The sequence below is a fragment of the Elephas maximus genome, chromosome 1, assembly GCF_024166365.1.
Source record: "Elephas maximus indicus isolate mEleMax1 chromosome 1, mEleMax1 primary haplotype, whole genome shotgun sequence".
Lineage (NCBI taxonomy): Eukaryota > Metazoa > Chordata > Mammalia > Proboscidea > Elephantidae > Elephas > Elephas maximus.
Genome location: NC_064819.1, coordinates 204,568,891 through 204,581,493, shown reverse-complemented (window position 1 = coordinate 204,581,493; position 12,603 = coordinate 204,568,891).

Genomic DNA, 12,603 nt, shown 5'->3' with positions numbered 1-12,603 from the left:
CAGTATCATTATTTTTAAGTATCATTAGCACTTTTATGAATTAAGAGAGTTTATAAGCATGAAACTTTTCATTAGAACATGGAAGTATTCATTTCTGTATTACCCAGAAAAGTTTTTTGGGTTTATAATTATCTATTGCTACATGAAAAATTTCACCCTAAAATTTAAGGGTTTAAAACAATGACTAAATTTCTTTTTGTTAATCAGTCTGCAATGTGGGCAGGATTTAGTGGGGACAGATTATTCTACTCAGAGTCAGCTGGGGCATCTTTAAGAGTGAAGGCTGGAATCATCAGAAGCCTTGCTCACTCACATGTCTGTTGGGTTGAGGTGAGTTGTCTTCTGGCAACCTCAGCTAATGCTGACGCTGGAACTGCGCATGGTCTTTTCATTTAGCCGTTTGGCTGCCTCACAGTATGGTGTCTGGTTCCAAGGGTGGGCATCCCAAGAGGATCCGGTGGAATTCATACCACTTTTTATGGCTTAGCCTTGTTGTTGTTGTATTTAAGTGCCATCAAGTCAGTTCTGACTCACAGCCACTCCACGTACAACAGAACAAAACACTGCCCGTGGCACTGTCATCCTCACAATCATTGTTATGCTTTTCACCCTATTTTTGCAGCCACTGTGTCAATCCATCTCATTGAGGGTCTTCTTCCTCTTTTTCACTGACCCTCTGCTTCACCAAGCATGATGCCCTTCTCCAGGGACTGATCCCTTCTGATAAATTGTCCAAAGTACATGAGACAAAGTTTTGCCATCCTAGCTTCTAAGGAGCATTCTGGCTATACTTCTTCTAAGACAGGTTTTTTTTTGTTCGTCTGGCAGTCCATGGTATAGTCAATATTCTTTGCCAACACCATAATTCAAATGCATTGATCCTTCTTTGGTCTTCCTTATTCATTGTACAGCTTTCAAATGCATATGAGGTGACTGGAAATACCACAGCTTGAGTTAGGCACACCTTAGTCCTCAAAGTGACGTCTTTGCTTTTTTTAAAAAATTTTATTATGCTTTTTACTTTATTTTTTATTTATTGAAAGCTTACAGCACGAATCAGTTTCTCATTTAAAAATTTATACACAAACTGTTTGTGACATTGGTTGCAATCCTTGCAATGTGTCGGCACTGTCCCTTTTTCCACGTGGGGTTCTCCATGTCCATTTGTCCAGTTTTCTTGTCCCTTCCTGCCTTCTTTTCTTTATTTTTGGGCAGGTATTGATCAGGTCTCATATAATTGATTGAGCTAAGAAGCACATTTGTCACATGTGTTGTTGTTTGTTTTATAGGCCTGCCTAATCTTTGGCTTTATCTTCCACCTTTGATGGAAGTAATTCACAGAGTCACTGTACCAAAAAAAGAATTGGCTGACATTCAACCATTTCAGGAGGAAGCATATGATCAAGAACCAACAGTACTGAAGGAAGAGGTTTAAGCTGCACTGAAAGCATTGTTAAAAAAAAAAAAAAAGGCTCTAAGAATTGACAGAAGACCAACTGAGATGTTTCAACATACGCGTGCAGCGCTGGAAGCACTCACTCATCTATTTGGAAGACAGCTACCTGGCCAGCTGGCTGGAAGAGATCCATATTTATACCTATTCCAAAGAAAGTGATCCAACAGAATGTGGAAATTATCGAACAATATCATTAGTATCACACACAAGTAAACTTTTGCTGAAAATCATTCAAAAGTGGCTGCAGCAGTACATCAACAGGGAACTGCCAGAAATTCAAGCCAGATTCAGAACAGGACTTGGAACCAGGAATATCATTGCTGATGTCAGATGAATCTTGGCTGAAAGCAGGGAATATCAGAAAGATGATTACCTGTGTTTTATTAACGATGCAAAGGCATTCGACTGTGTGGATCATAACAATTTATGGATAATATCACGATGAATGGGAATTCCAGAACACTTAATTGTGCTCGTGAGGAATCTGTACGTAAACCAAGAGGCAGTTGTTCAAACAGAACAAGAGGATACTGATTGGTTTAAAGTCAGGAAAGGTGTGGGTCAGTGTTGTATTCTTTCACCATACTTATTCAGTCTGTATACTGAGCAAATAATCTGAGAAGCTCGACTGTATGAAGAAGAACGCAGCATCAGAATTGGAGGAAGACTCATTGACAGCCTGCGTTATGCAGATGACACAACCTTGCTTGCTTAAGGTGAAGTGGACTTGAAGCACTTACTGCTGAAGATTAAGGACCACAGCCTTCAGTATGGATTGCACTTCATAATAAAGGAAACAAAAATCCTCACAACTGGGCCAAGAAGCAACATCATGATAAATGGGGAAAATATTGAAGTTGTAAAGGATTGGTTTTACTTGGCTCCACAATCAATGTCCATGGGAGCAGCAGCAAAAAAATCAAATGACGCATTGCATTGAGGAAATCTGCTGCAAAAAACTTCCTTAAAGTGTTAAAAAAGCAAAGATGTCACCTTGAAGACTAAGGTGCAGCTGACCTAAGCCATGGTGTTTTCAATCATCTCATATGCATGCAGAAGCTGGACAATGAATAAGGAAGAGTTAGGAAGAATTGACTCATAGCGACCCTATAGGACAGAGTAGAACTGCCCCAAAGGAGGAATTGATGCCTTCGAATTACAGTGTTGGCAAAGAATATCGAAGGGACTGCCAAAAGAATGAACAGATCTGTTTTGAAAGAAGTACAACTAGAATGCTCTTTAGAAGGAAGAATGGCGAGACTATGTCTCACGTAGCGTGGCTATGTTATCAGGAGGGACCAGTCCCTGGAGAAGGACATCAGGCTTGGTAAAGTAGGGGGTCGGTGAAAAAGAGGAAGACCCTTAATGAAATGGACTGACACAGTGGCTGCATAAACAGGCTCAAGCATAGCAATGATTGTGAGGATGGTGCAGGACCAAGCAGTGTTTCATTCTGTTGTCCATAGATAGGGTCGCCATGAGTTGGAACTGACTGGATGACACCTAACAACAAGTAATGTCGGGGTGGGATGGTATCTCATTGTAGTTTTGATTTGCATTTCTTTAATGGCTAATGATCACAAGCATTTCCTCATGTGTCTGTTAGCCTCCTGAATAACTTCTTTGATGTAGTGCTGTTCATAGCCTTCACCCATTTTTTCATTGGATTTTTTTTTTTTTTTGCTGTTGTTGAGGCGAAGAATTTAATAGATTTTAGAGATCAGATCGTTTTCAGAAATGTTGTAGTCAAAATTTTTTCCCCAGTCTATAGGTTCTCTTCTTACTCTTTCGGTGAAGTCTTTCGGTGAGCATAAATGTTTAGCTTTTATGAGCTCCCAGTTATCTAGTTTATCTTCTGGTGTCTGTCCATTGTTATGGTTTGTATTGTATTTGGACCATGCATTAGGGACCTTAGTGTTGTCCCTATTTTTTCTTCCACGATCTTTATTGTTTTAGGTTTTATATATAGGTCTCTGATCAATTTTGAGTTAGTTTTTTTGTATGATGTGAGATACGTTTCGTGTTTCATTTTTTTTTTTTTCAGATGGACATCCACTTTTGGCAGCATCATTTGTTAAAAAGATTGTCTTTTCCCCTGTTTAATGGATTTTGGTCCTCTCTCAAGATCAGCTGACCATACAAAAAAAAAAAACCTGTTGCTGTCGAGTCAATTCCGATTCATAGCGACCCTATAGGATAGAGTAGAGCTGCCCCATACAGTTTCCAAGGAGCACCTGGTAAATTCAAACTGCTGACTTTTTGGTTAGCAGCTGTAGCACTTAACCACTATGCCAACGGGATTTGGATTTACATCTGGGTTCTCGATTTTTGTTCCATTTTTCTATGTGTCTCTCTTTTTTTTTTTTTAACCAGCACCAGGCTGTTTTGACTACTGTGGTGGTATAGCAGGTTTTAAGATCAGATAGCGTGAGGCCTCTTTGTCCCTTTTCTTCAATAATGCTTTGCTTATCCAGGACCTCTTTCCTTTCCATATAAAGTCGGTGATTAGTTTTTCCCTCTTGTTAAAGAATGCTGTTGGTATTCAGATGGGGATTGCATTATATCTGTGGATAGCTTTGTGTAGAACTGACATTTTCACAATGTTGAGTCTTCCTATCCAGGAATATGGCATATTTTTCCATTTATGTAGGTCTCTTTTGGGTTCTTGCAGTAGCGTTTTATAGTTTTCTTTGTATAATCTTTTACATCCCTGGTTAAATTTATTCCTAAGTATTTTTATCATATCGGGATTTATTATACACAGTATTGTATTCCTGATTTCCTTTTTGAAGTTCTCTTTGTTGGTGTATAGGAATCCAACTGAGTTTTGTATGTTGATCTTGTATCCTGCTACTCTGCTGCATCTTTTTTTTTAGTTCCAGTAATTTACTTGTGGAATCTTTGGGGTTCTCTTCGTATAGGATCAGATCATCCGTGAATAGGGATAATTTTACTTTTCCTTAACAGTTTGGATGCCCTTTATTTCTTTTTCTTGCCGTATTGCTCTAACTAGGACTTCACAGTACAATGTTAAATAGCTGTGGTAATAAAGGGCATCCTTGCCTTGTTTCTGTTCCCAGGGGGAATGCTTTCAGCCTCTCTCTGCTGAGAATGATGTTGACCGTTAGTTTAGTATAAGCCTCCCTCTCCCCAGCGCCCCTCCCCTTAAAAAAACTGGTAGAGTAGAACTGCCCTATACGGTTTCCAAGGAGCAGCTGGTAGAGTTGAACTGCTGACCTTTTGGCAACCTAACTCTTAACCACTGCATCACCAAGGCTCCTGTTTAGTATAAACCAAAAAACAAAACAAACACATTGTCATTGAGTTGATTTCGACTCAAAGGAACCCCATAAGATTTACGAGGTTGTAATCTTTAGGAAAGCAGACTATCACATCTTTCTCCCGCAGAACCTCTGGTGATCTCAAGCAGCTGACCTTTTGGTTAGCAGTCAATCGCTTTAACCACTTTACCACCAAGGCTCCTTAGGTTTACTATACACACACAAAAAAAAACCAACAAAAAGCACCCATTGTTGATCCTGACTCATAGTGACCCTGTAGGTTTAGTATAAAAAAACAAAAACAAAAAAACCACTGCTATTGGCTCAATTCCAACTCATAGTGGCCCTGTAAGACAGAGTAGAACTGCCCCATAGAGTTTCCAGGGAACACCTGGTGGATTCGAACTGCCATCTTTTTGGCCAGCAGCCGTAGCTCTCAACCACTATGCCATCAGGATTTCCAGGTTTAGTGTAAAATTTCTAGGTTTACTGTAAAAAACTGTAGATGCCCTTTATTATATTGAGGAACTTCCTTTCTATTCCTATTTTATTGAGGTTTTTTAAATCAGGAATGGGAATGGACTTTATCACATGCTTTTTCTGCATTGATTGAGATGATCATGTGATTCTTACCTTTTGTTCTATTTATTTGGTGGATTATGTTAACTGATTTTCTATTGTTGAACCATTCTTGCATACCTGGTATGAATCCCAGTTTGTTGTGATGTATTCCTTTTTTGATATGATGCTTGAATTCCATAAGCTAGAATTTTTGCATCAATATTCATGAAGGTACTGGTATTTAATTTTCTTTTTTTTGTGGTGTCTTCGCCTGGCCTTGGTTATACTGGCTTCATAGAATGAACTCTGGAGTATTCCTTCTTTTTCTATGGTCTGAAATAGTTTGAGTAGTACTGATGTGAGCTCTTCTCTGAATGTTTGGTAGAACTCTCCTGTGAAGCTGTCTGGGCTTGCAAATCCATGGTTTGTTGATTTTGCTGATCTTTTCAAAGAACCAACTTTTGGTCTCGTGGGTTCTTTCTACTGTTTTTCTGTTCTCTATTTCATTTATTTCTGCTCTAATCTTTATTATTTCCTTTCTTCTTGTGGCTGTAGGCTTCTTTTGCTTTTCTCTTTCTATTTGTTCAAGTTGTAGGGCTAACCTTTTGATTTTGACCTGTTCTTTTTTGATGTGTGTTTATTGCTATAAATTGACCTCTGAGCACTGCCTTTGCTGGGTTCTGAGGCTTTGGTGTGATGTATTTTCATTCTTCTTTGATTGTAGGAATTTTTTGATTCCCTCTTTGATTTCTTCTGTTACCCAATAGTCTTTAAGCAAGGCATTATTCAGTTTACATTTTTTTTTTTTTTTCCTTGCTCTTCCCATTATTGATTTCTACTTTTATGGCATCATTTTCAGAGAAAATGCTTTGTATTATTTTAATGTTTTGGATTTTGTTAAGGCTTGCTTTGTGGCCTAAAATGTGGTCTATCCTGGAGAATGATTCATGTGCTTTGGAAAAGAATGTATTCTTTGCTGCTGTTGTTTATGAGATCAGGTTGGTTGATTTTGACCTTTAGATCTTCTGTACCTTTGTTGAGTTTCTTTCTAGATGTTCTGCCCTTTATCGAGAGTAGTGTGTTAAAATCTCCTACTGTTACTGTGGAACCGTCTATTTTTCTTTTCAGTGCTGTTAGAGTTTGTTGGATGTATTTTGGAGCACTGCTGTTAGATGTGTAGATATATTTTAAGGTTCTGTCTTCTTGGTGGATTGTCTCTTTGATCATTACATAATTTCCTTTTTTGTCTTGTTTGTTGGATTTTGTCTTAAAGCCTATTTTATCTGAGATTAGTGTTGTCACTCCTACTCTTCTGTGATTACTGTTTGCTTGATATATTTTTCCATCCTTTAATTTTTAATATATTTGTGTATTTGTGTCTAAAGTGTGTCTCTTGTACACAGCATGTTGATGAGTTTTTTTTTTTTTTTAATCCATTCTGCCACTTTCTATCACTTTACGGGTACATTTAAGCCATTTACATTCAGTGTGATTATTGAAAAGTATGAGTTTATTGCTTTCATATTTTTGTGGTGCTGACATTTTCTTTGTTCCTCTTGTTTTCCTGTGATGAGTTCCTTTAGCTTGTGAATTTGCTTTTAATTTCTTTTGTTATTATAGATTTTATGTTTACTCAGTATGTTTTTCTTCTTTTTTATTTTGATGAGTAAGTTTGTTAACTTTCTTTGTGATTACCTTGAAATTTCCCCTTATCTTTCTAAGTTTGAACCAGTTTTTTATTACCTGATATCACCTTGACTTCCTCTCCGTTTGACTGTTCTATACCTACACCATTTATTCACCTTTTTGTTGTTTTGACTTTGTGATCATTTACAGGTTGACGTCTCTGCTTCCTTATTTTAAATCTTTTCTTTTTCTTCTTTTATTATTGAGAGTTCTTTACCTAAGTTGGTATCTGGCTTATGATGTCCTGGGTCCTAGGCTTCTCTGGTTGTTGTCTGATGTTATTGATTCTCTAACCGAAGGACTCCTTTTGATATTTTCTATATTTTGCTTTGGTTTTTACAAATTCCCTTAATTTCTGTTTATCTGAGAATGTCCTAATTTCACCATCATATTTGAGAAAGAGTTTTGCAGGATATATTAGTCTTTGCTGGCAGTTTTTTTCCTTCAAGGTTTTATATATGCCATCCCATTGCTTCTTTCTTGCATAGTTTCTGCCAAGTAATCAAAGATTAGTCTTCTTGTTTCCCCCTTGTAAGTGACTTTTCATTTTTGTCAAGCTGCTCTCAGGATTCTTCATCTTTGGTTTTGGCAAGAGTGATTATATATACCTTGTTGGCTTTCTTTTGAGGTCTATGCTATATGCATTTGTTGAGCTTCTTGGACGGTCAGCTTTTTGTCTGTCATGATATTTTTTTGCCAGCAAATTTTCAAGAATTTTATCTAGGCTTTCCATTTTATCCCTCTGTTATATAACCCATCGCATGCAAATATTTGCTCTTGATTGTATCCCACATAATTCTTAAGTTTTTTTCTTTCTTTTCTCTGATTTTTCCTCAAACAAAATGGCTTCCATTGATTTGTCTTCAATCTCGCTGATTCTATCTTCCATTGTTTCAAATTTGCTCCTAAAATCTATTGAATTGTCCACTTCTGAAATTTTGTTATTTATCTTTGCATGTCTAGTTGCTGATTTTGTAAGATTTCTACTTATTTATTTATTTATTTTGATGTTTTGTTATTGTATGATTTTCCTGAATTCTTCTATTGCTTTGATGGATTTTCCTTGATTCTGGCTATATTTTTGTTGGTTTTGCTGTGTTTTCCATGATTTTGTCTATTTTTCACTTGGTTTTGTCTGTATTTTCCTTGATCCTTTTTCTAATCTCTTGCAGAGCCCTAAATATTAGTCTTTTGGATCCCATATCAGGTGGTTACACTGTCTTTTCTTCTATTGGAAGGTTGTCTCATTCTTTATTTTGGACACTTGCTGGAGCCATTTTGTCCTTATTTTTTATATGTTTTGTTATTGTCTGCTCTCTGCAAGACATTAATGTATTATTTTCTAGATTTACTGATTTTATGTTCATTTGTTTCATCCTGCTTTTTTGTTTCGTTTTGATATGTCAGGGTGAGTAGGCCGGGTGTCCTTTGCTGCTTGCTCATCTGTGGGCATGATAGCTCTCACCACATTTTCTGGGTGGGCAAGGCAGCAGCAGGCAGAAAAGGAAAAAAAAAAAAAAAAAATGGTAGCGTGCTGGAAGCCGGCGGGTGGGAGCAATTTCCTGTGGGAATTAGGAACCGAAGTCTTCTAAAAGATCTCTGGCCGTACTACATAAAATATAATTGGTCTCATGTGGCCTTTCCTAAGTGTGCTTTTTTGTACCTGCTAACAGATTTTGTGTAATAGTCTGCAAATTCTGTGGTGCAATATATAGTCAACACTGTTTTGTGATTCTTCCACATCTTAATTTTTCAAGGTGCACAGCACCTTCACCCCCACACACATTTTGAGGTGAGAAGAAAATAATGCTTCCCTTCTTCTTTTCTGATTTTCCAAATTGCCACTCTTAAAGAAATCTAATAAGAACTAAGTAAAATGGTTTTGATTTAAATTATTTTACTCTGTCTTCCCAGAGTTTTTCCAGATTTAGTTTCCTAAGCAACACATTGAAACTATGCCCCATCTTCTGTCTTTTCAAAGAAGAAAGGGCATGACAGGGCACAGGAAGGGAAATTCCTCAAACAGGTCACGGTTCTAAATTACTTCTAATGACAGCCTGTTTTAACTTTTCAAACCCTACCTTTTATGTCTATATTTTTTCTTCTTTAAATTCGATTTGCAAATTCGCTTGGCTTTGAATTTTGCCTTGGGATTTAAAACTACTTTTCCCTTTGATTTGTTATTAATAGACTGCTGGTGCCTTGGAGCATTTTGTAATGTGCCTACACCTCTTTCCTGTGGTCAAAGAACCACGTGTCTCATCTATGTCTAGAGATGCAGCAGCACTCAAGATGATACACAGAAAAGGACAGTTTATAGATTCTAAAAGAAGTTGTGCATACACTACCAATGCACATCTGGCAAGCCTGTGTTCAGACCAGGATGAACCTAGAAAATAAGCATTTCACCTTCTAATTGAAGTAATTTGACCTCATTTCCTTTCTTATCCAACTTCTTTCAATCCTCCAATCCAAACTAATATACTTCCCTTGGTAATGCAAAAATACAGCAACCAAGCCACACCACCTCCTTTCTCCTTTTATAGTATAAAATGAACAACTTCCATCTGTGGCTAAGGGAAGGCATTCATTCACCAAATATTTATTATGCCTGCAATATGGTTTATTAAAACTGAATGGTAGTGTTGAACAATAGCTAACAGTTAAAATTGCATACTATGGAGTACCAGTGGATAGAAGGCAGCAAAGGAGCCAATAAGTCTTAATAATGGAAGCTGATACTGTTGTGCTTATATTAGTAAGAAGAATTTGGTAAATATTATGAGCAAAACAGTTCTTTTCACAGAAATACTTAAGATTGGCATGTGGGTTCTGCCATATCCTTTATTTTGTGGAGGGGTTTCTCCTAGTTTGGAATCCAGAAATGCTGATGATGTAATTAAGTTCGAGCCATTTCCTTAGCATTAATATTTTTGTACAAAAGTGCTAAATATATGAACAATAGAAAGCAAAGTCTAAGAAGTCAAAGAAAGGAAGTTAGAGATTACTGATTCTGATTATCAATCAAATGGATTTATCAGTCATTTTGGGGTAAATGGTTTGATTTACTAAACAAATACATGTTTTAGTTATCCAGTGCTCCTGTAACAGAACCACCTCAAGTGGATGACTTTAACAAATAGAAGTTTATTCTCCCAGTTTAGGCTAGAAGTATGAATTCAGGGTGCTAGCTTCTGGGGAAGGCTTTCTCTTTCTGTCATCTCTGAGACAGGTCCTTGTCATCAGTCTTCCCCTGGTCTAGGAGCTTCTGTGTGCAGGGATCCCGGGTCCAAAGGATGCACTCTCTCTCAGTTCTTCTTTCTTGGTAGTAGGATGTCCCTTTCCTCTCTGCTCGATTCTCTCTTTTGTATCTCAAAAGAGATTGACTCAAAATGCAACCTAATCCTGTGGATTGAGCCCTGCCTCATTAACGTAACTGCCTCTAATCCTGCCTCATTGGCATCATAGAGGTAGGATTTACAACACATAGGAAAATAATGTCAGGTCACAGATTGACGGAAAACTACACAATACTGGGAATCATGGCTTAGCCAAGTTGAAACACATTTTTGGGGAACACAATTCAATCCATAACATAGTGATTGTAATGGATTGATAATATAGTGATGGGAAGAAAACATTAAATATTGCTTTTAAAGAACATGTTTTGATGTGTGAAATACCAATCCAAACCTGTTGCCATTGAGTCGATTCCAACTGATAGGGACCATAGAGCAAATACTAAATAAATGTTAGATAATTTTTTTTAACTAATGATTATTACAATACTTTTATCACATAGCAAAACTCATAAATATAGGAATAGCCTCCAGAATGCCTCCACCTCTCCCACTAATTTTACTTTCTCATGTGCCTTTTCAAATTCTGTCCATATGCATAAATAATCTGTATATTATTATAATAATCACTAACATTTTTATCTAACAACAGACTTGGAAGAACAATCAATACAACACAAATTAGAATCAGAAATTCATGTTCAAAAGGACTGTTCCCTTCACCCTGGATAGGGGAAGTTGTATTCAAGATTTCCAGATGGATTGCAGAAATTCAAGAATGTTGGAAGCTGTGCCTTGATTCCTTCAGCATAGCCTTGGGAGGCTGAAAATCCCTCAGAAAATGACATTTGCAGAATCCAATGGAGAAAGTTGGACAGGAGGGTGGTGCAGCCCTCTTAGCTTAGAGAGGTGGCTGAAGGCAGCCGCACTGTTTCTTGCACAAAGTTGAGAAAACATTTGAGAATCATCACCCTTGCTTACGGGCAAGAAGTCCTAAAAGTTCTTTTGGACCAATTGGCCTGATGGTAAGGCCTTATGGGCCTCACTGCTGGAGGCCATGGTAAAGTTCCAGAGTGTTAGTGGTGGATGTTATCATAGACCAGCCAGACCAACCCCACCTCAGCATATACCAGTATAACATTCAAGAACCAGATGGGATCCACCCTTCTGCAGTGGACATCTGTGGGGCCAGAGGAGAATAAAAACATTGTTGGAGTGCTTACTCCATGTCGGGAGGTATTCTAGAAGCTTTTCATTAATCAAGTCATTGAAATCCTCACTATAACTATTTCTGGCAATTCTGTAATTATCCTCCATCTCAGTGACTAAGTAACTAAGAGGATAAGCAATTGGACCAAGGTTACACAGTTGGTAAATGAGGGAGGAAGGTTTCTCACGTAGGCATCTGGCAACCACCACAGGAAACTGCCATTGTGCCGGGGATTTCTCCTCTCTGGCATGAGGTTACTGAAGCTTCTCATCGTACCTAGACTTTCTCTAGAGGAAGAAACTCTGACTTTCAAATTCAACAAATGTTTATCTGGAAGAGATTGAGTTTCTCTGTACGTCTTTTTTTAAAAGAAGAGCTTTATTGAAATATAATTCATATACAATACATCTATTTAAAGTGTTCAACTCAGTGTAGTATATTCACAGAGTTGTGCAATTATCACCACGATTAATTTTAGAACGTTTTTATTACTGCCAAAAAGAAACCTATTAATTGTCACTCCCTATTTCTCCCCAACCTTTCCAACACTGTTTTTGTTAGTTGTTGTGGAGTCAATTCCGACTCACGGTGAGCCCACATGTGCAGCACAGAACTGCTCCATATGGTTGTGACCTTTCGGAAGTACATTACCAGGCCTGTCTTCTGAAATGCCTCTGGGTGGGTTTGAGTTTGAGCTGCCGAACCTTTCAGCTAGCAGTCAAGCACTTAATCATTTGTGTCATCCAGCCACCTAGTTTTCAACACTAGGTAACCACTAATCTATTTACTATCTCTATAGATTTGCCTATGCTATACATACCATATAAATGGAATTATATAATATATGGTCTTTTGTGACTGATTTCTTTTACTTAGCATGATGGTTTTAAGATTCATCCATATCGTAGCATATATCAGTACTTCATTTCTTTTTATTCCATTGCATAGACATACCCCGCCTTATTTACCCATTCATCAGTTGATGGACATTTTGGTTGTTTCTACTTTTTGGCTGTTATAAATAATGCTACTATGAACATTCATGTACGAGTTTTTGTGTGGGTATATTTTTTCATTTCTTCAGGGTGTATGTGAATGAGACCCTTTAAT